Source organism: Phyllobates terribilis, unplaced genomic scaffold, assembly GCF_046119375.1.
Source record: "Phyllobates terribilis strain yellow unplaced genomic scaffold, ASM4611937v1 Scaffold_2__4_contigs__length_985480577, whole genome shotgun sequence".
NCBI lineage: Eukaryota > Metazoa > Chordata > Amphibia > Anura > Dendrobatidae > Phyllobates > Phyllobates terribilis.
Window position 1 is genome coordinate 131,854,364 of NW_027362762.1, and position 22,887 is coordinate 131,877,250.

General features: G+C 43.2%; 1 protein-coding gene across 10 annotated transcripts in view; it reads right to left on the bottom strand.

Annotated features, from left to right (window-relative positions):
- TRIM13 (tripartite motif containing 13) overlaps nt 1-22,887 on the bottom strand; it is a 237,204-nt gene that overhangs the window by 96,314 nt on the left and 118,003 nt on the right. For 7 of the 10 annotated variants that reach the window (XR_012269633.1, XR_012269627.1, XR_012269639.1 and 4 more), the window contains one exon: nt 4,750-4,823. The gene's annotated coding sequence lies outside the window, so the exon portion shown is untranslated. Of the gene's footprint in view, nt 1-4,749; nt 4,824-8,017; nt 8,173-8,496; nt 8,741-22,887 lie in introns of those variants that run through there. The other 3 variants (XR_012269645.1, XM_073662682.1, XM_073662685.1) reach the window with 2 other exon arrangements.

The window sequence follows — 22,887 nt, forward strand, 5'->3', positions numbered from 1 at the left end:
CCCCATAGAGAATCTATAGGGTATTGTCAAGAGGAAGATGAGAGACACCAGACCCAACAATGCAGATGAGCTGAAGGCTGCTATCAAAGCAACCTGGGCTTCCATAACACCTCAGCAGTGCCACAGGCTGATCGCCTCCATGCCACAATGCCGCATTGGTGCAGTAATTGATGCAAAAGGAGCCCCGACCAAGTACTGAGTGCATTTACTGAACATACATTTCAGGAGGCCAACATTTCAGATTTTTCAAATAATTTTTCAAGCTGTTATAAAGTATTCTAATTTACTGAGATAATGACTTTTGTGTTTTCATTGGCTGTAAGCTATAATCATCTACATTAAAGGGGTATTCCCATCTCCAAGATCCTATCCCAATATGTAGTAGGTGTAATAATAATATTAGCAAATACCTCCAATTAGAAATGTAGTATAGTATTTTTGATTCGCTATGCCACTTACCTCATGTACAGGCATTGCAGGACCTTAGGTATCCATGGTTACGACCACTAGCAGCTAACTAACTCACTTTATCAGTGGACGTAACCATGGATACCTAAGGTCCTGCGATGCCAGCACATGAGGAAAGACATAGCGAATCAAAAATACTACACTAATTTCTAATTGGAGGCATTTGCTAATATTATTATTACACCTACTACATATTGGGATAGGATCTTGGAGATGGGAATACCCCTTTAACAGAAATAAACACTTGAAATAGATCACTGTTTGTAATGACTATATACGAGTTTCACTTTTTGTATTGAAGAACTGAAATAAATTAACTTTTTGATGAAATTCTAATTTAGTGAGATGCATCTGTAATAAATTAGAGATTATATATAATAATATCCAGAATGTTCCCTCTGTAGAGCTGGCTCTGCTTCTGAGCCCACCCTAGAGTCCCTGACAAACTTCATGACATAATAGTATATTGTGGAGTGTGAAGTGGTTAAACACGACTCTTTGGTTTTGGAAATTGTTCCTTATCTTTGCTATAACTTTATTAATAGTCATGTGCCGATTACAAGCGGTTTTAAACGTTTCCACTGTGGAAATAAATTTGCATATTTTACACATCTCCTTTAAAAGGGGTATTCCCATCTCCAAGATCCTATCCCAATATGTAGTAAGTGTAATATTAGCAAATGCCTCCAATTAGAAATATAGTATAGTTCTTCTGATTCACTATAATCACTTAGCCCATGTGTAGAGCATATGCAGCAGCTTAGGTATCTACGGTTACGACCACTAGCAACTAGATGTCACTATACAAGTGGTCATAACCATGGATACCTACACTACTGCATATACCCAACACATGGGGTAAACGATTATAGAGAATCAGAAGAACTATACTAGATTTCTAATTGGAGGTATTTGCTAATATTACTACACCTACTACATTTTGGGATAGCATCTTGGAGATGGAAATAACCCTTTAAATCTAAAGGTGAAAGTCTGAAAATAAAACAAATTCTTGGCGGTATACATACACGTTACAGATATCAAAATCTCTCTGCAGGTCAGTTTCCGCAGCGTATATATAAAAGAAAAAAAAAAAGCCATCAGATTTCTATAAATCCCATATACACACTTTGCAAAAATTGCATGAGAAACAAACAAAAAAACCCCAGTGGCTTAGAGTTCCAGCAGAGGCCACTGAAGCTTTTTTAGCCTCATGTCCTTTCAGAAGTTTTCAGCAGGCTCTTTATTATCAGAGGCAGGATTAAAAGGACAGGCAACACCTCTAAACAGCTGGTAACAAAGGATCCACCTCTCAATAGGTGATATCACAGCTGATCCTGCTTGTCCTCGCTTTACAATGAACTTTGACCTTATTTCTGAGCATGTGCAGTGTGTGTTCATTGTGACTAATGTACTCAGTTTCCTGAAACCGTAAGATTGAAGAGAAAAAAGAAAAAAAAAAAACACAAGTGACCAGTGCGAAAATTGCAAGATTTCCATATTTTTTTTTTTTTTAATATAGAATGTGATTTTGCAATAAAACCTTATTTAAAACAGATACTTAAATGAAAGTTATCATAAAATTAAGCAGCAGCATTTTCTGCATATCCGCATCTTCGCTTATAACCTTGTGAGCTGGGTCCGCACACCTCCTGCTTGAATTATTTAATAATGTATTGCTGGGCAATGTCATATTGTCGGTACAAGTCCCCTCTGATTTGGAAAGTTCTGTGAAATATGGTGGCGCTATAGAAATTATTTTGAATGTAAGACTTCCCCCGCTCACCCCCATAACAAATGGGGTTTTAAAGAAGTTGTCCACGACTTGGACAACAACTTCTCACTCCACGCTTGGCCCAGATTAAACTTTTTTTTTTTTTTTACTCCTCTCCCGTGCAGGCACCGTTCCCGCGGTGTCAGCACTCGCTCTGCCCGGGGCTCCTGTTGCGACACGTGACCCCCAATCAGCGCTGGCGTCACTGTCCCCGCCTGTCGAATTGAACATGAAGCGGAAAGCAGATCAGCTGCAGCCCGGACTTCCTCTTCATGTTTGATTTGTCCAAAGGCGGAGACCGTGACTCCAGCGCTGATTGAGCGCCGGGACCACCACGGGTCACAACAACCGCACAAGAGCCCAGACATTGCTGGAACGGTGCAAGCACAGGAGGAGAGTACAGGCTTTTTTTTTTATTTTATTGGGGCCCAATCATTTAGCTCAAGAAGGTGTTGTCCAAGTAGTGGACAACCCCTTTAAGAGAGAGCATTTCATTTTAGCAGTACATTTGATTTTTGTTTTTTGATTTTTTTAATTGGAGGGTGGGGGATGTAATTTTGCCTATTTTTTAAATTGTTACTAAATAATTTGCCTCTAGTCATTCAAAACAAAACATTTTAATTTTTCAGTATGCAAAGCTTGTTTGTGTGAGGCAAATAGTTCCTTTTTATCTCAGTTTGGAGTTAGATAACTTTAATCACTCGGCTTCAAATTTGGAAAGCGGAAAAACTGCCGTTTAGGCACATTTTAGTTTTACGCAGGTCACTATGCAAGGTAAACATTTTAATTCAATCATAAAGGCAAGAACTGATGTGCTGTTAACGTTACTCAATAGTTTTGTTAATTTAGAATTAAGCTTGTTTTGCAGATTAGGCAAAAATGAAAAAAAAAAAATACACACGAAAATCATTTACATATATGGTTTTTATATATGCAAATATAGATTTACATATATATGAATTTTTTAAACATTTTTTATAGTTTTTTTAAAATGTATATATGGGTTATCACATACTGAATATTATTAGAACAAGGGATGTGACCCTGTGATACTCCTGCATTGCAAGGTATTATAGCTTTGTGTGCATGGCATAGCTGGGTTGTTAACCCCTTGTGTCCTGACACTGCAGCAGCCTATTAAAAGGCTCAGTAGTGATGCTGAGGTAGATGTCTACGGCACATGACGTCACTGCTGCAGCCAAGTCAAAGAGCAGGGGCAGCAATGCAGTGGCGATCAGTGAGTAATCCCAATTGTTATTCTTTATTGTTGCTTTTTTTTAATTTTTTTAACAAGGCTAGTGTATGGACTATAAAAGTTAAAATGGACAACCCTTTAAAACCTGAGAATATCTTTCAAAGCATATGCATGCAAAAGTCCTCAGTGCGCAACCCATACTTCAATGTTGCTTTGTTATTTGCCTACTGTTCCTCCCTAGAAGATGAACCATATTGCTAATGAGTCAATACTAATGACAAATGGATATCACAGGATCTGTATTCTGCCTATTGATGCATATACTTGAGATGCTTGCAGAATAGAATAGATTCCCAGTCACAGTGCATGCCCCAAACAACTGAACTCGGACCTGTATGGCAGAATAGCCACAAACTAAAATGGGCAACATGTAGTCAAATGTTTATCACGTTGTATCGCATTTTTTAGATTTAAAAAAAACAAAAACAAAAAAAAAAACACATAAAAACCATAATTGACCAGCATGTAACTTTTTTCTCCGTTATTCTTGATGGGAGATGTATTTTCCCCTTTTACATGCATTCCTCCTCAAAATCCAGGGGAGTAAATCACACCAAGTATTTTTTTTTCTCTGTACTAGTAAAATCTTGCTTAATTTAAAAAAAAAATAAAATAAATAAAAATTGTACACAAAAAAAATCTCAGATTTACCACATGTGAAGATTCAGACATACATAGGTCGACATATGGTACACTCCTGCATAAGTTTTTGACGTATACATCATAGCTGCAGACCTGCAAATGTGAATCTAGCCTAAAGACTATTTTCCAAGGTTTCTTTTTGAAAACTTAAAGGATACTCCGACTTGCCTCTGCACTGAAGTAGTTAAATTCAATTGCGTTTTCACCCAAAACAAACCAACAGTGGGATAATACAAGCTCATCTCCGAGCGCAGAGGAGGAAGGATTTTTGTAGTGTAGGAATAAGGCAGCACAGTAACACAAGCAGCAGAGCTGCCTACATACATCTCCACCAGCTTCTCTCCCACACTCAGCACTACATGACACCTTACATGTAAAATACACAAAACAAACGCCGACACATCCAAGCCCATGGTAGGATGAAATGACTCATTTACTATTGCCCACATCAGATTACTGGGCAGTATTGGTGGAAAGTGAAAGGCTCGTAGTTTTGAGATGAATGCTGTAACGTGTAATATCGTCTGATTTCTCTCTGCAGCTAAAAAAACACAATAGTCGAGACAATACAAAATCAATCAGCCCTTTGTAGAAAGATTCAATACCTTACCTGAAGTGGTCAATTTCACCTGCACTACTTCAATCAGGAATAGGAAAAGCTTCTTTTTTTCTACATTTGGGCATCTAGAGGAATAATTAAAAAAAAAAAATAATAATTAAATATAAATTGTACTCCATATTAAATCGTAAGCTTGCGAGCAGGGCCCTCACTCCTCTTGCTATGCTTTTAACTTTGTAATGTCTGATATTGTTTGTACAAGTCCCCCCTCTGAATTGTAAAATGCTGTGGAATATATATATATATATTTTTTTTTTTTTTTCTTTTCACTTTTTAAATTAAAAATATAACATGCATGCAAAAATGCAAAAACTGCATAGTGTGGATAGGTAGAGTCCAAAAATCTTTTTACTGGTTATAATCTTGACTATTGCACATACCCCACAGCAGTAACACCTCCACATTTTAAATATTGAAAGGTCAAAACCTGCAATGAAAACGCCATGTAACATAGCAAGATGACACTCAACAGATTTCAGAGCCCAGGATTCAAGGATTCATTAGCGATCCTCCAACACAGTGACCTGAGGTTATATGTGAACACTTGACATTAAAATCACATTTTTTTTGGAGTGTTTTCCTCTTTTGTTCAACAAAAACAGCAGCTGTGGATTGTGGAATTTACGGATAACTGTTCATTTTGCAGGGCAAAAAACAACTGCATTACACAATTAGATTCTAGTACTATCGTATGTTAATAAATAATAAAAAAAAATAAGTTTATATCGATGTTTGGTATTTTTTTTTAAATTATGACAATTGTAAATTAATAGGTTGATATGGGGGGTAGTAAAGTGGAAAAATATAAGACACGCACAAATTTAATTTCACTGGCAAAAACTGAACTAAGCTGATCTCTGGTATACTGTACAAAATGTATGTAAAATATCACAAACTTAGCTGCAAATACCGGTATATCCTGTGCTGGATAGGCCCAAATCTACACTGCACTTCAGCTTTTTACAAGGTCACGGTGGAGAACTCGCCCGAAACATTTGACTTTCCAGCAAATATTAACCCTTTTGGTGCATGAGAAAGTCAGTTTCACTCATACTGCTCCAAAATACAGATAATCATTTTTATTTTAGTTTCCTCGATAGTCAGTGGTGTAAAATCCATTTTCAAACATTCAGATGGATCACAGATTATGGTGTGTATTTTGTGTGTTTTATGGAAAAAATGTCTGTAAATTGTCTGAATTGTAAAGCGATGCGGAATATGTTGGCACTATAGAAATAAAAAAATTATTAATTTTAAAAAGGCTAATTGCAGTGTACACTATTCTTACCAGCAAATTCACCTGTTCGAATGGAAAAAAATAAAATATAATATACACACACACATTTATTTTTCATACACTCACACATGCACAGGTCTTTTTAACCGGACCTTTATAGAAAATAAAAACAGAATCTTGCTTTTATATCTGAGACCAGAACACTGCTGCATAATTTAAAAACAAGGAATTCACACAAACTTTCTAAAACCTCGATTATTTTTACAATAAAGCACTAACATTTTGTTACACATGTACAAACTGCGTGACAATTGTTAAATTTAAAAAAGGATTTAATTTAAAAAAAAAAAAAAAAAAACCAAACTATTTACAAACACCACATGTACATACACTTTCTTTAACAGGCCTTTGCACCTCACTGTGAGACCGATATGTGATGAAGCCCCCTCCGATCTGTACAGAAAAACAATTGTGCAGAAAGTGCAACGTCCCACAAAGCAGGAGGAACCTTTCCTTGCTGGGTCTGCGGCTGTATGCAGCTCGCACATCGCACTATGGGGACCACACCCAGGATAACTATACAGAAGCGGCTTCTGTAAGTCAACATCCCAGAATGATAAGAGATGAGAGCAGAGCACCTGCTGCCAGGTAATGAGGCCTGCCACTTTATGACCAGGTGTGGGCTTGCTGGTGCTTGTAGTGTGGCGAGGCTCCTCCACTAGTTACTGTCGCATTGCTGGGCTTATCCTATATTCACACACGTATACAGTGTACAGCCCCACATATAAGTAGCCAGGTGTAACACATCACTACACAATGCAGGGACTGAGACACAGACATAGAAAAACACTAACCACACACTGTATGACAGCACGCACTGACCACCTGAATATGTGTATACATTATATAACGCTCATCAACTACTGGTGTACAACAGGTACATGTATTTATTGGCTGGTAGTAAATAGATCTTTGTGGCACCTAATACATGATGTATATAGTGAGCTCATTATCAGTATAGTGAGGCCTGTCACATGCCACATTTTTATTTATATAGTGAACTAAAAGATGCAAAACGGATCACGACACATGAATTTCAAAAGCAAGTATGTCCTTGTTTTCAACATTAAAAATAACAGATTTAACGAATAAAACAGAAGAGTCAGATCATGGGACTCGTTTTATGAAGAAAAAAAAAACAAAAAACAAAAAAAAAACCATGTCTGCATGAGTCTTCCAGACTGCAATGTTTCAAGAAGCAGATCCATTTTTCTCAAGGATGACTTTTTGCATATTATTTATAATAAATTATATTTATATATACACGTACACACAACACATGGATGAAGACAGATCTGTGCACAAACTTATGTCAAAAGGATTTCCATTTACATAACATACAATGACAAAAAAGAAAGCATTAATACTTTAAGTTACAAAAGAACAACTAAAAAAAGTAGTGTGAGGGGTTGAACAAGCAGCAGAGTACAGCGGTGCCAGTCATGTGTACCATTATCTACACAGTATACAGTAGCTGTACACACGGCACGGGACGTAGATATGAAGTATCGGGACTCATCCAGATGCTGCACACATTACACACTGTGCGGTATATGCGGACGGCAGTGCGACCCCCGGGCTGAGCAGCTCTTCTCCCGCATGTACGGCAGGGACCCCCGCAGTGCTTATACCTGCTGTCAGACTGCGACCACCCCCTGCCCTCACATCGGTGACACACACACCCCCATTCACAGTGTGCGGTTATCGCTCGTCCTGTGCCATGTACGATCACATGCCGCACCGGGGGTCCCACGTGTCGCCGCATACAGAGGTGTGTACACGACCACCGCCGGTGGCTGCTCCTCCATACACATGTAGCGGGGTAGACAGTGACCCGATCCGTGTATTCCCCGCTCCATATGGACGTTATACGGACAGGTGTCACACGCACCGCTCCGTGTTCAGAGCTCCGTATTACCTGTACACGCACCTGTACAGACCTGTCACCCCACATATACTCACTTTTACGCCTTCACTATTGGGGTCCGAGTTCTTCTCCGTCTCGTCCCCCCCCTAGCAGGGCGCTACCATCCGCGCCCCCGGCCCCCTCTGTGTATGCCGGGGCGCACCACTGCCCGGGCGGGGGTGGTGTCAGTTGCAGGTACGGGCTGCACAGATGACAGCGCCGCTGCCTCCCCCTCCTGTAGTGACAGATGCCCCCGCCCACCCCCCTCTCAGTCCCGCTCAAACTGAACGCGTTCCCCACGAGCCCCCCGGAGCCGCTCTCCGCCCGCGGACCCCGCACTGGCTTCGGGGGATTTTTAGGATTTTTTGCAGATTTTTCCGGCCGTCCTGACAGGTGTTATTACAAGAGGCGGAGAAGTGCGCGCAGCCCCCGGAGCTGTCACCGCACACCGGGGAGAAGGGGGCCGGGCTCCGTGTGAGCGCCCCGGTCCTGACACGTCTTATCCGTGCGTCTCCGCTGCCGCGTCCTCCCTTACCTCCCTCACACTGACAGCGCCGGGCACCCGGGGCAGCGCCGTCCTCACACCGGCCTCCCGTCACTGACGTCCCGAGCTCCGGCTGACACAGCACTCCGCAGCGCACTACATGTCCCGTCCTGCCAGGCAGCCATCCCCCCGGACAGCTCCGGTCCAGTCTGGACTCGAAAATGGCGCCGAAAGCGCAGAGCTTCTCATTCAAATTCGTTAGTTCCAGCCCCGCCAGCCCCGGGGCATGCCGGGAAGTGCGCCGGCTGTCAGCAGAGACACGCCCATCCGCACGGACACGCCCATCCGCACGGACACGCCCATCACAGTCCGGAGCGCCGGCACAGACAAGTGTCCGTCATGTGCGAGGACGGAGGGCGCGGAGCTCCGGGCTGTGGGGCCCTGCACACGGCCAGCTGGTCAGGAGGCGCGGACACAGCCAGAATTACAGGGGCACCCGAGCACCGCCATCCACACTGGGCTCAGTGCAAGGATTTAGTTCCAAATGGAAGTTTTACAATTGGGTTTTATTAGAGATGTTGCCTCTTTTTGCCTTACAGACTGTCTCAGCACATGCAGCCGTGATGGGGCAAGTGAGAGGAACAGAAGTGAACAAGGAGGGATGGGAATTGGTAAATTACTATAAAAAAAAAATTACACAAGATCACAGCTTTATAACAAAAAAAAAGCAGCCTCCACTAACCTGGTGCCAAACCCAGCAGCTATGGGTTCTTCTAAGCAGAGGCCTGGCACTCTGAAATGGTGGAGACCACAAGCAAGAGAAGGCCATAAGAAGATAGCAAAGAGTTTACAAGTTGCCCTTTCATCAGTTCGAAATGTAATTAAGAAATGGCAGTTAACAGGAGCAGTGGAGGTCAAGATAAGGCCTCTAAGACCAAGCAAAATTTCAGGGAGAGCTGCTGGTAGGATTGCTAGAGATGCAAAGCAGAACCCTCGCTTGACTGTGTGGCGCCCCTGCAGGTTCAGTCGCCACAGAGGTAGTGCATCTCATCCAGAGGTGTGGTATCTCACTCTCAGGTAAGGAAGGAGTACTTCCAGGGACCCAAACACCTGCATCCAACACTACACTACTCCAGACCAGCAGGAGGGGCAAGGTGCGTCACTCTCCTGCTGAGCCCTGGCTGGAGTGGGGGGAACCATGTAGTGGGTGTGGGTGGAGGAAGACGTGCAGGGGAGCTCTGTAAGAAGTGATATAAAAAGGGATTGCAACATCTAGAAAGAGTTCAGTTACAGTCAGAGGAAGAGGTGGGAGCAGGAGCTCTGCTCAGGGAAGCACGGGCCTGAGTGAGGAGGCCCAGGAGAAGGAGAGGAGGAAAGAACAGGAGCAGAGAGAAGGCTCCAGGAGTGAAGAAAGGATCCCAGGGGTACAGGCAGTGCTGGAGGCCACCCGTACGCCCGAATCTACCAGGCGGTGCAGGGATCAGGTCGTACAGGGGACAGGCCCCTAACTAGTGAGAATTGCAATATTCAACTAGGTAACCGGATGCTGCAGCATTTCAGGTGCTGCAGCCACTATCCACATCTATCTCACCGAGAAGGTGGCCATAGAGGACCCAGGGGACAGAGAAGACGTCGCCCGGCAAGGTCCACGGTCACTGGATTGGGACACTAGGTGTGAGGTGCAGGGAGACGGGCAGAAGGAACACACAGAAAGGGGTCCCGTTATGTACTCCGGAGGTACCTGAGGGTTGGCTGAGCCCCTGCCCAGTGAACGCAACACGATGTGGGAAGTTATGATCTGCAGTTGTAACCAGGAGAAAAGTAAGAACTGTGAGTAAATCCAGAAGACTGCACCCCACTGCCTCTGTGAATTATTACTGCGCCATCATCCCCTGCACAGCAACATCTATAACATCACCATTTACTGCCCTGGAGCTAAGCTCTGCCTGTGGAGAGCTAAACCAACTCTGCTGCATTAACAGCTCCAGAGGATCTGCTCCGCAGCGGCGGCTCCCTTTAGCCGCATACCACAGGTGGCGTCACGAACTGTATATAAAAACTATAAATCCCCTGTAGATAACCCCTTTTATTGACCGCCCTGGGTCACCGCCACTGTGACATCTCCCCTAGCAACGACCAGTCTGGCACCGAATACCCCACGGCCTAGTGGGCGGGTCAACTACAACAGACCTTCAGAAAGATTTGGCAGACTCTGGAGTTGTGGTACGTTGTTCTACTGTTCATAGACACCTGCACAAATATGGCCTTCATGGAAGAGTCCTCAAAAGATAACTTCTCCTGCGTCCTCACCATAAAATTCAGTGTGAAAAAGAACATTGAAACAAGTCCGGTGGACCGATGAGGTTAAAATAGAACTCTTTAGCCACAATAAATCAAAAGATGTGTGGAGAAAAAGGGCACAGAATTTCAGGAAAAGAACATCTCAACCAACCATTAAGCATGGGGGTGGATCAATCATGCTTTGGGGTTGTGTTGCAGCTAATGGCACGGGGAACATTTCACAGGTAGAGGGAAGAATGGATTCAATAAAATTTTAAATTCTTGATGCAAACATAACACCATCTGTAAAAAGTCTGAAGTTTGGGGAGGAAGGTTGAACTTGATGGACCTAGGTCTTTATTCAACCTACGTTACTATGTTGTAAAAAGAGGATGGTTTATACAAATGGGTAATGATGCTAAATGCACGTCAAAATCTACAATGGACTACATCAAAAGGCGCAAGCTAAAAGGTTTTACAATGGCCCTCACAGTCCCCTGATCTGAACATCATGGATAATCTGTGACTAGATGTCAAAATAGCAGAGCATGCAAGACGATCCAGGAATCTCACAGAACTAAGAATTTTCCAAGGAAGAATGGATGAAATGTTGCGGACCTGAAGCATATTTTTTACGCTTCTCCCTGGCGGGAAAATCGCATGCGGATATTACATGCGGTTTTCCCGCCAGGTAGAAGCGTTTGTGAGGCGTCTTTGCATGCATTTCCGCATGCGGGTTATCAAGCACTTCTCCAAGCATCACTTGGAAAAGTGCTTGACAACTTGTTCAGAATGGTAAAAAATAAAAAAATAAAGTTTATACTCACCTTCTGATGCATTCTCTGCCCCGTCCGGAGGCTTGAGCGGCTCACGCTGTTGTGTGCAGGAACTGCGGTGACGTCATTGAGTCATGTGGTGGGTCACATGACTCAATGACGTGGCAGGTCCTTCAGACAACAGCGCGACGGAGGGAAAACATCAGAAGATAAGTATAAACTTTATTTTATTCTTTTTTTTTACAGGTTCTTTGGTACCCAGGTCTGGATGAGAGTCTCCTCTCATCCAGACTTGGGTACCATCCGCACATTGATTCCGCTGCGCTTCCGCAAAATTAATGAACATGCTGCGGATTTATATAGTGTGACCTTAAAGAATGGTAAAAAATATATACTTACCTTCAGATGGCCCCCGCAGTCTTGCTTCGCTCCGTCCTGGCTGCCGGCAGATCGCGGTACACTGAAGGACCTGCCGACGTCAGCATCGCGTGACCCGTCACATGACTATGACGTCAGCGCAGGTCCTCCAGTCCATTGCGATCTGCCGACAAGGGAGGACGAGCGCAGCGGGGGCCCGTCAGAAGGTAAATATATTTATTTTTATTTTTTTTACAGTTTCTATGGTACCCGCATCCGGAGGAGAGTCTCCTGTCCTCCACACCTGGGTACCATCCGCACACTGAACGCATGGATTCCGCATGTGCTTATCTAGTGAAGCAGAATACATGCGTTCCAATGCCAGTCAATGGCGGCGAAAACGCAGCACTTCCGCAAAATAATTGGTAGTGCTGCGGATTTTTCCGCAATGATAATCCGCAGCGGAAATTTCCGCAGCATGTGCACAGCACATGCGGATTATCATTGCGTTTAAGCGTTTCTGCCGCTGCAGAAATGCTTAAAAAACGCATCGTGGGCACACAGCCTAATAGATACAGAAGTGGTGACAAGTTTATCTCCCACTCCTGGTTTTGGCTTATAAATACAGAACGTGGCCATATTCACAGTTATGGAGTCCTCTTTCAGATGTTGATTACACTGCAATCTTTTTAAATATTTTTTTTTTTTTTTACAGACGTCGGATCAGACTGAAGTTTGATCAACTGGCCATTTACAGTTTCCAATCAGTTTCCAATATAGAGATTGACATTGGTCTGAAAGTAGTGAGATCAATACATGTGAAAGAAAAAAATGACCATTTCGCCTAATTAAATGGTCTAAAAAGTAACCTTTTTGTGACTGTATAGATACATTATATAGATAGTAGATATATAAGTGAGGAGGTCAATGACCATTACAAATTTGGTGCCATTTCTGGGGTGGGGTGGGGCGACAAAACACTTCTCCATAGGTTGTGGTAAAATAGCAGCTTATTCCCATTCATTGTAATCAGGTTCGGCTGAAGTACAAGAAATCAGAAGGGCAGACGGACATTTTGGAGTTACTCTATGATGAGCAGAGGACCCACTGTAGTCACCAACAATCCCACCAGTAATACTGAGCCATTAGCCTAGTTAGCCTCCTGCTCGGCCGATGTGCAGCTGTACAGGATGAACGTCTGCCATGTACACCTGAGACAAAGCCCATGGACAAGTGGTGCAGGTTTTTGGGAAAACAAAAACCAGACCATCTTTTCTGGCCCTGGACAACCTCTATTAGGCATTATTTCTCAAATCCTACATTCCCCTATTACTTCTCGCCCTCCTAGTAACTGAATGGGTTTGAGAAGCAGTGAACAAATAGATCAAAAAGGCAGTCAGATCTGACTACACAGGGTTTGTAATCTGTGACCAAGGAAACACATGGGTTTTCATAAGAGCTGCAGTAACAAAATAAAATTTACTACTTTTGTTCCAGTATATCTGAAGTGAAACATCTTAAAAAATAATTATGTACCAAGATGCTTTGCTGGGAGTTCATAAAATTCTAGAATGTATGCAGTATCGGACTGGGGTGTCTGGAGCCCACAGGAGGAATTGATCCTCGGGGGTCCACCCTACAGTTATATGCAAATACCTGTTATAGTGGAGCATCGACTGTAAATCACAGGCGGCTCCTGGACATCTACTGTGCACATGCTATAATTGGGATGTACAATTACAGCAGTTTGCATTAAAGGGGTTCTGTGGTTAAAACAAGTTATCACCGATCAATGGGCTACACAGGATAGGTGTTAATTGATAGTTTGGGTCCGACCATTGCAAAATGCACTGATTGGAAGAATGGGGAAGTTTTATCCCATTAGACTGGAGCTCATGTGCGACTTGACCACTGATCCATTCATTCCCTCAGTGGCTGTTCTTTTTTTTTTCTGGAAGCCCCAAAGAATGAATGGAGCTGCGGTCAGACGTCCCACCTGCTTCTGTATTTTAAAATGGGGATAAGTGTGCTGTTTGGAAGAATGGGGAAGTTTTAGGCTATGTGCCCACGTTGCGGAAATGAAGCATATTTTTTACGCTTCTCCCTGGCGGGAAAATCGCATGCGGATTTTACATGCGGTTTTCCCGCCAGGTAGAAGCGTATGTGAGGCGTCTTTGCATGCATTTCCGCATGCGGGTTATCAAGCACTTCTCCAAGTGATTTAAGCATCACTTGGAAAAGTGCTTGACAACTTGTTCACACTATATAAATCCATGCAACCGGCATGGATTTATATAGTGTGACCAAGTAATAGTTAAAAAAAAAGAATCAGAATGGTAAAAAAATAAAGTTTATACTCACCTTCTGATGCATTCTGTGCCCCGTCCGGAGTCTTGAGCGGCTCACGCTGTTGTGTGCAGGACCTTCGGTGACGTCATTGAGTCATGTGATGGGTCACATGACTCAATGACGTGGCAGGTCCTTCACACACCTCGCGACGGAGGGAAATCACCGGGAAGACATCAGAAGATAAGTATAAACTTTATTTTATTCTTTTTTTTTACAGGTTCTTTGGTACCCAGGTCTGGAGGAGAGTCTCCTCTCCTCCAGACTTGGGTACCATCCGCATGCGGAAACGCAAAATTAATGAACATGCTGCCGTTTTTTGACCGCAGCATATACGCTGCGGAAAAATCCGCAGCATGGGCATTGACATTGCGGAATGCCATTGGGGACCATGGTGTGCGGATATACATGCGTTTTACAAGCGTTTACGCTGCGGAAATTCCACAGCATATACGCTTGTAATACGCAACGTGGGCACGCAGCCTTATCCCTAACAGGACACTTATCCCCATTTTAAAATACAGAAGCAGGTGGGACGTCTGACCGCAGCTCCATTCATTCTTTGGGGCTTCCAGAAAAAAAAAAAACAAGAACAGCCACTGAGGGAATGAATGGATCAGTGGTCAAGTCGCACATGAGCGAAAAAAAAAATCCCCTAACATAATGTACTAATAATATATAAATATATATATTTTTTCATAATAAAGTACACATTTGGTATCGCCACGCCCGGAACGACCTGACCTATAAAACTGTCCCACTAGTTAACCACTTTACTGAACACTGTAAAAAAAAAAAAAAACGAAGCAAAAAACAAAGTCATCCTGTCCCACAATAAACAAGCAGTCATACAGTATAATATTATATATATATATATATATATATATATATATATATATATATATATATATATATTAGTGTAAGGTGATAATAAAAACTTTTATAGAAAAAAATAATTTTTTTGTGTGTGTAAAAGCGCCAAACTTAAGAACCTATAAATGTGGTACCGCTGTAAACATATTGACTGTAAGAATTAAAGCTGCTTTATCAATTTTACTACATGCGGAACAGCATAAAAAAAAACACAATTCAGAAATTGTTGGTTTTTGTTTATTCTGCCTCCCAAAAATCAGAATTGAAGGCGATCAAAAAATGACACATGGCCGAAAAAGGTACCAATAAAAAAGTCAACTTGTCCCGTGAAAATCAAGCAGTCACATGACTGTCGGCCGAAATATGGAAAAATTATAGCTCTCAAAATATGGTGATGCAAAAGCTAGTCTTCACAAAAAAAGTGTCTTTTAGTGTGTGACAGCTGTCAATCATAAAAAAACGATCAGCAACTGGTATCACTAATCGCTCCGACCCAAAGAATAAAGTCATCTAATCACTTACGCAGCACGAGGAACGGCGTAAATAAACAACTCTAGGGATAGGGTAGTTTTGGGGTTGGGATTGTTACAAAAGTAAAGAAAAAAAAAAAGACAATATGGCGAATAGTGTTGAGCGAAAGTGCTCGCTACTTGAGTTTGCATCGGGTGCTCCGCCCCATATGTTTTGCAGCTGTTATATAGCCAAAAAAAACTTTGCGGCGATTGCCTGCCATGCACGAGCGATCCCCGCATTTTTTTTGGGTGTCTAATAACCGTGAAACATGCGAGGTGGGGACTCGAGCATGTCACTCGATCACTCGCGATACATGGTGCATACCCAAGTACCCGATGCAAACTCAAGTAGCGAGCACTTGCGCTCAAGATTAATGACAACTTATTCAATATGATGACCTAATGTTATCAAATTCTGTGTCGTACCTCTGAGTTCAAAATGTTCACTATACCCCTTGATAAAATCCTTGAGGGGTCTAATTTCCAAAATGGAGTCACTTTTGGGGGGTTTCCACTGTTTAGACACATCAGGGGCTCTCCAAAAGCAACATGGAGTCCGCTAATTATTCAAGCAAATTTTACATTCAAAAAGTCAAATGGCGCTCCTTCCCTTCCGAACCCTGCTGCACGCCCAAACAGTGGTTTCCCCCCACATATGGGGTATCAGCGTGCTCAGGAAGAATTGCACAACAAATTTTGGGGTCCATTTTTTATGATACCTTAGCAAAAATAAAAAAAATGGGGTCTAAATTAACTTTTTTGTGAAAAAAAGTTAAAATGTTCATTTTTTTCTTCCACATTCCAAAAATTCCTGTGAAGCACCTGAAGTGTTAATAGGTTGTGGTTTTGAGCACCATGAGGGGTGCAGTTTTTCGAATGGTGTCACTTTGAGGGGCCTTTATGACAGAAAATACCCCAAAGTCACTTCAAATGTGATGTGCGCCCTAAAAAAATGCTTTTGTAAATTTTGTTGTAAAAATGAGAAATCGCTGGTCAACTTTTAAACCTTATAGCTCCCTAACAAAAAAAAAAATTGGTTACAAAATTGTGCTGATGTAAAGTAGACATGTGGGAAATGTTATTTATTAAATATTTTGTGTGACATATCTCCCCGATTTAAGGGCCTGAAAATTCAAAGTTTGAAAATTGCAAAATTTTCACCAAATTTCCGTTTTTTTTTTCCACAAATAAACGCAAGTGATATCGAATAAATTTTACCACTATAATGAAGTACAATATGTCACGAAAAAAGTTTCTCAGAATCAGTGGGATCCGTTGAAACGTTCCAGAGTTATTACAGAATTGTAAAAATTGGCCTGGTCATTAATGTACAAAACCACCTTAGGGGGTAAAGGGGTTAAAATCCGAAATGTTGGCCTCCTGAAATGTATGTTCAGTAAATGCCCTCAATACTTGGTCGGGGCTCTGTTTGCATCAATTACTGCATAAATGTGACGTGGCATGGAGGTGATCAGCCTGTGGCACTGCTGAGGTGTTATGGAAGCCCAGGTTGCTTTGATAGCAGCCTTCAGCTCGTCTGCATTGTTGGGTCTGGTGTCTCTCCTCTTCCTCTTAACAATACCCCGTAGATTCTCTATGGGATTAAGGTCAGGCGAGTTTGCTGGCCAATCAAGCACAGGGATTCTGCTGTTTGTAAACCAGGTATTGGTACTTTTGGCAGTGTGGACAGGGGCCAAGTCCTGCTGGAGAATGAAATTTCCATCTCCAAAAAGTTTGTCGGCAGAGGGAAGCATGAAGTGCTCTAAAATTTCCTGGTAGACGAATGCGCTGACTTTGGTCTTGATAAAACACAGTGGACCTGCACCAGCAGATGACATGGCTCCCCAAACGATCACGGATTGTGGAAGCTTCACACTAGACCTCAAGCAGCTTGGATTGTGGCCTCTTCACTCTTCCTCCAGACTCTGTGACCTTGATTTCCAAATGAAAATTGGAACTCTGGGACCTTATGGGGAAGACTGCTGACTTGACAGATGTCCAGAAGACATTCATTGACACCCCCACGATTGTGGAGCCTACTGAAAGACTAAGGGACCTTTTTTAACGTGTAGAAAGCCTTTGCAGGTGTTTTTTTAAATTATTCTAATTTACTGAGATAATGACTTGGGTTTTTATTGGCGGTAAGCCATAATCATCAACATTAACAGAAATAAACACTGGAAATAGATCACTCTGTTTGCAATGACTATATAATATGAGTTTCACTTTTTGTATTGAAGAACTGAAATAAATTAACTTTTTGATGATCTAATTTAGTGAGATGCACCTGTAGTTTGATGGGTGATTCTCAAAAAAAAAAAAAAAGTCTGAAAATCTTTAGGCTAAGCTCTCATTATGAGTATTTGGTGGTTTTTTGACACGGAGTAAAAAAAATGCAGCATTTTACTGTTCCAACAAAGTAAATGAGAATTTGACCAATAGATGCAAAAATGCAGCCAAAAATCTGCAACAAACAATACAATAAATACTCATTGTAGAAAAGTAGCCTAAGGGTATGGGCACACTGAGTATTTGAAGATTTTTCTGCACTGTAATACGCATTTATTTGCTTTTATTTAAATAGGTGAAAAAATGCTGCAAAAAAAATTCAAAAAGAAATTGGGTCCCACCAGCGTATCACATCTGTTGCGAGAGCATTAGATATGAGATGCTAATGACCCTCGGCTCCAGCTCTTCTGCTAGCGGGAGCCAAGTGTCAGTTCTCTGTGCGCCGATCTTCTCACATGAGAGAATCGCAGCACAGCTGCGGAGGAGACTGAGAAAGTAATTTCTCAGTCTCCTCCATTGCTGGCATCTGCGGGAATCGCGCTGCACTCGTGTGCAGTGCAGTGTTTCACACGCACCCATAGACTTATATGGGTGCGTGCGATCGGATTCACAGGTGCAATTGCAGCATGCTCCGATCGTTTTTTTGAATGTCGTATCTGCATTTATCACCCACTCCTGGTTTTGGCTCCTACTCCTGAGAAAAAATACTGACCGAATACTGACCAAATGCTGATAGTGGGGCCGTGGCCTCAGAGTAATATCCAGATTCCTCAAGAGCGGTGATTTTTATGCTGGTCTTGATGACTGGATATGGTGAACTCAGACCCTCCTGAGTCTTTAATAAGTGCATGCCTCTTCATGAATCCAGACCATCTGTTGAGTGGTGTGCTCCCCACCAGAAATCTTATTCCAATATATTGCGTCTTTTGCATCAAAATTTGTGAATTTTCAAAGTAATTAAAGCCAAAATTCTGATGAAATTTCTTGGAATCGGGGCCTATGACTGCAGGATCTGACTATAGTAGAAAAAAAAAAAAAAAAAAATTCTACGTCTTACTAATGCTCACCTACTGAATGCACAAGAAGCAAGCAAGAAAAGTATGTTTGTGTGGTTAGTAGTGATGAGTGAGCGTGCTCGCTACTGCTCTGTGCTCACCCGAGCATCTCACTGCTCGAGATGCTCGGCGCTCGCTGAGTATTTCCGGGGTTGCTCTGCGGGAGCTCGGGTCCCCTCCCTGCATGTTTGGCGCTCTTTACGGAGTCAATGAACATGCAGGGATTGCCTGCCACTCACTGTAATGCCGCAGCCATGTTGATTGAGGCATTAAAGTGAGACATGATGACGCTGTGCGGCCAGCCAATCAGACCTGGCACCGCCATGCTCGTCACAGTCGCTCTGGAATCAGACATTGTAGGGAGTAGTGCTGCTGAGCTAGGGAGAGATTTCCTTGTGTATTAAGTAGTGTAGGGAGAAAACACGTACATGACACATATCCATCTCAACAAACAGTCCTTCTGAGGACTAATCCATCTGCAAAGATATCAGACAAGCAGTGTACACAGTGTTCTAAATTATTATGCAAATAATATTTTCTCAGATTTTCCCAAATTACCTATATGAATTGCAGTCATTGTAATTTTCCAGTCAAATAACTATTAGAGTACAATTGAAAGGTTTTTGTACAAACTGCCTATGATAACAGGATATTTTTTAAAAAATAAAAAACTCAAACTGCATGTTCCAAATTATTATGCACAGCAGAGTTTTCAACCTTTTCATTTGAATAAAGAACAAAAAAATGGTCATTTTTGAAATTATAAGCATTAACAGGTTATTACAAACTGAAATCAAACAGTTTTCAACTCAAAACTTTATTCTAGGTGATGTTACATTTGCACATAGGAGCAAGATCATTTTCAAGCATGATAATGCCCCGTCTCATGTTGCACATAACACATCTGCATCTCTGGCTGCTGTGGGCATAAAAGGGGACAAACTTATGGTGTGGCACCCATGCTCCCCTGACCTCAACCCCATTGAGAACCTCTGGAGCATCATCAAAAGGAGTGTCTATGATGGCGGGAGGCAGTTCACATCTAAGCAACAGCTCTGGGAGGGTATTCTGTCCTCATGCAAAACAATTGAAGCAGAAACCATCCAAAACCTGACAAATTCAATGGACGAGAGAGTTCAGAAGCTCCTTTCGAACAAGGGGTCCTATGTGCAAATGTAACATCACCTAGAATAAAGTGACTGCAATTCATATAGGTAATTTTGGAAAATCTGAGAAAATATTATTTGCATAATAATTTGGAACACAGTGTATATAGCAGACTGCAGTGCATATAGCACAAGAGGCTTCATTCCAGTTCTGCCTTCTGCTGCTGTTAGATATTTCTTTCTATACAAAGGCCCAGGTCTCAGGAATAATTTTTTTTTTTTTTTTTTGGATCTTAATCCTCATTATTTGCTTAAAAAGCAATCCAGAGAACACGGTTTTTCTGCGCCATTTGCTTGTTGGCACTGCAGAATACAGCCAGGTCGTTTCCATATTACAGCGCAAGAAATCCAGCTATTTAAAAAACTGTTTTCTCCGTCACACAGATCACATAATTGCGCTGAAAATATTACAGTTTCTGGCCTCCATTGAAATTTTGTTTCTGTGTCAGTGAACCTATTGACAGCAGTTTACTGTTTAAAATAGTTACCTAGAGGCCAGGTATTTAAAACTGGTTTGCCCGTCACACGGATCACATAAGTTTGCTCCAAATTCAGCCATTTGTAGTGTGTGGAAGATATTGTCCTCCATTTAAAATGGGCAAGGCACGTGGCAAGGGACGGGGAACTGGACGTGATGGTGCATGTAGACACCAAGGCCGTGGACAAGCTGAAATTGTGCCACAACAAACGCCCACATCTTCTCGCTCGACCTTCCTGTCCCAATTAATAGGGAACCGCAGAACACCACTATTGAACACAGCAGTGTGAAAAGGTTGTTTGGATAGCAGATAATGCTTCCTGTAACTTAGCCACCACCACCACCCTGTCTTCCACACGGTCAAGTCTCAGTAGCCGTGAGTCTGAACCGCATATTTCTCACACTGATCCTCCTTCCACCATGCAGAGTGCCCGGAGACAACTGATCCCACACTTGGACACTCCGAAGAGCTGTTCACTTTTCCATTTATAGATTCGGGCCTCTCACCCGGTCCACTTGAAGCGGGGGCAAGAGGAGATTGCATATAGTGATGCCCAAATATTTGAGCAGCCACGATCACACGAAGGCGATGGTGGGAAAGTGTTACAAGAGGTGGACGATGATGAGACAATTGCCAGAAAGTCAGGAGGAGGACCAGGGTGCGGAAGTGGAAGATGAGGTGGAGGATGATCTAGTAACTAACCCAACCTGGCAGGAGGACATGCAGAGAGAACAGCAGCACACCGGGTGAGGGAAGCAGAGCACCCCAACAGGCAGGAAGAAGCAGTGTGGTGACCACAGAAAGAAGGCAGGCAACTGTTACCCGTAACACCAACACGAAGGAAGTTGCCAGTACAACTGTTAGGTCTTCCTGAGTCTGGTTGTTTTTTAAAGACTCTGCCGATAACCCCAAAATGGCCATTTGCACCACTTGCCAGGCCAGCATCAGCAGGGGTGGCAAAACTAGCAGCCTGACCACCACCAGCATGATCAGGCACATGGCAGCAAAGCACCCAGGCTTTGTGGGCCGAACCCCAGGGTCCAGGAACAGTGTCTGCGGGTGGCACCATTGCTTCTTCCGCTATTGTGCATGCAAGCCAATCCCCAATCCATGGTGCATGCGAAGATGCCTCCTGCCCTGCACACTCTCAAGTAGCAGCATCAGGAAGCACGTCCACGTCCTTGTCCCAGCGCAGCGTTCAGTTGTCCATATTGCTTGGAACGCAAGCGGAAATACGCAGCCAATGCCCCACTACTAAATTCCCACATTTCGCGACTGCTTGCGCTCGAAATGTTGCCTTTTAGGCTCGTGGAGACAGAAGCATTCCGCAACCTGATGGCGGCGGCCGTCCCTCGGTACTTTGTCCCCAGCCGCCACTATTTGTCCATGTGTGCCGTCCTCACATTATACAAGCACGATTCCTACATTAGCCGTGCCCTCAACTATGCAGTTACAGGGAAAGTCCACCTAACCATGGACATGTGGACAAGTGCTTGTGGGCAGGAACGGTACATCTCGCTGACGGCACGCTGGGTTAACATTGTGGAAGCCGAGACCCAGTCTGACCTTGGGACAGAATACGTCCTCCTGACGCCAAGTATTGTGGGCCCTAGGTCAATCGGGGTTGCCCCCACAGTCTACAGCTCCTGCACCTCATCCTCCATCTCCGAAATGACCACATCAGTCACAAGCTGGAAGCACTGCCTCGGCCAAGGGGCAACAGGCTATGCTGAAGCCAACATGCTTAGGTGACAAACCACATAATGCTGAAGACTTGTGGGCAGCTCTGAAAGAGCTGGCAGGTCTGTGGCTCACACCGCTAAACCTACAGCCAGGCATGGTCGTGTGTAACAATGGCCGGTACCTGGTGGCGGCTCTGAGGCGAGGCGAGCTCACACACGTACCATGCCTGGCCCATGTGCTTAACCTCGTGGTTCAGCGGTTTCTAAAATCCTACCCGGAGCTGCCGAATTTGCTTGTTAAAGTACGCCACCTGTGTGCCCATTTTAGAAAGTCACCTACAGCTTCCGACGCCCTTGCCATGTTTCAGCAGCGTTTGCAGCTTCCGGGTCACAGACTGGTGTGTGATGTCCCCATGCGTTGAATTCAACACTGCAGATGTTGGGAAGGATTTGTGAGAAGAGGGCAGTTGTTGAGTACCAGCATCAACAAGGCCGTCGGTATTCAGTTCAGACTCCACACATAAGACCTCAGGAGTGGACATGGATGTCAGACATATGTACCATCCTCCAAAACTTTGAGGACTCCACCAAGATGGTGAGCGGCGATGACGCCATAATTAGCGTCAC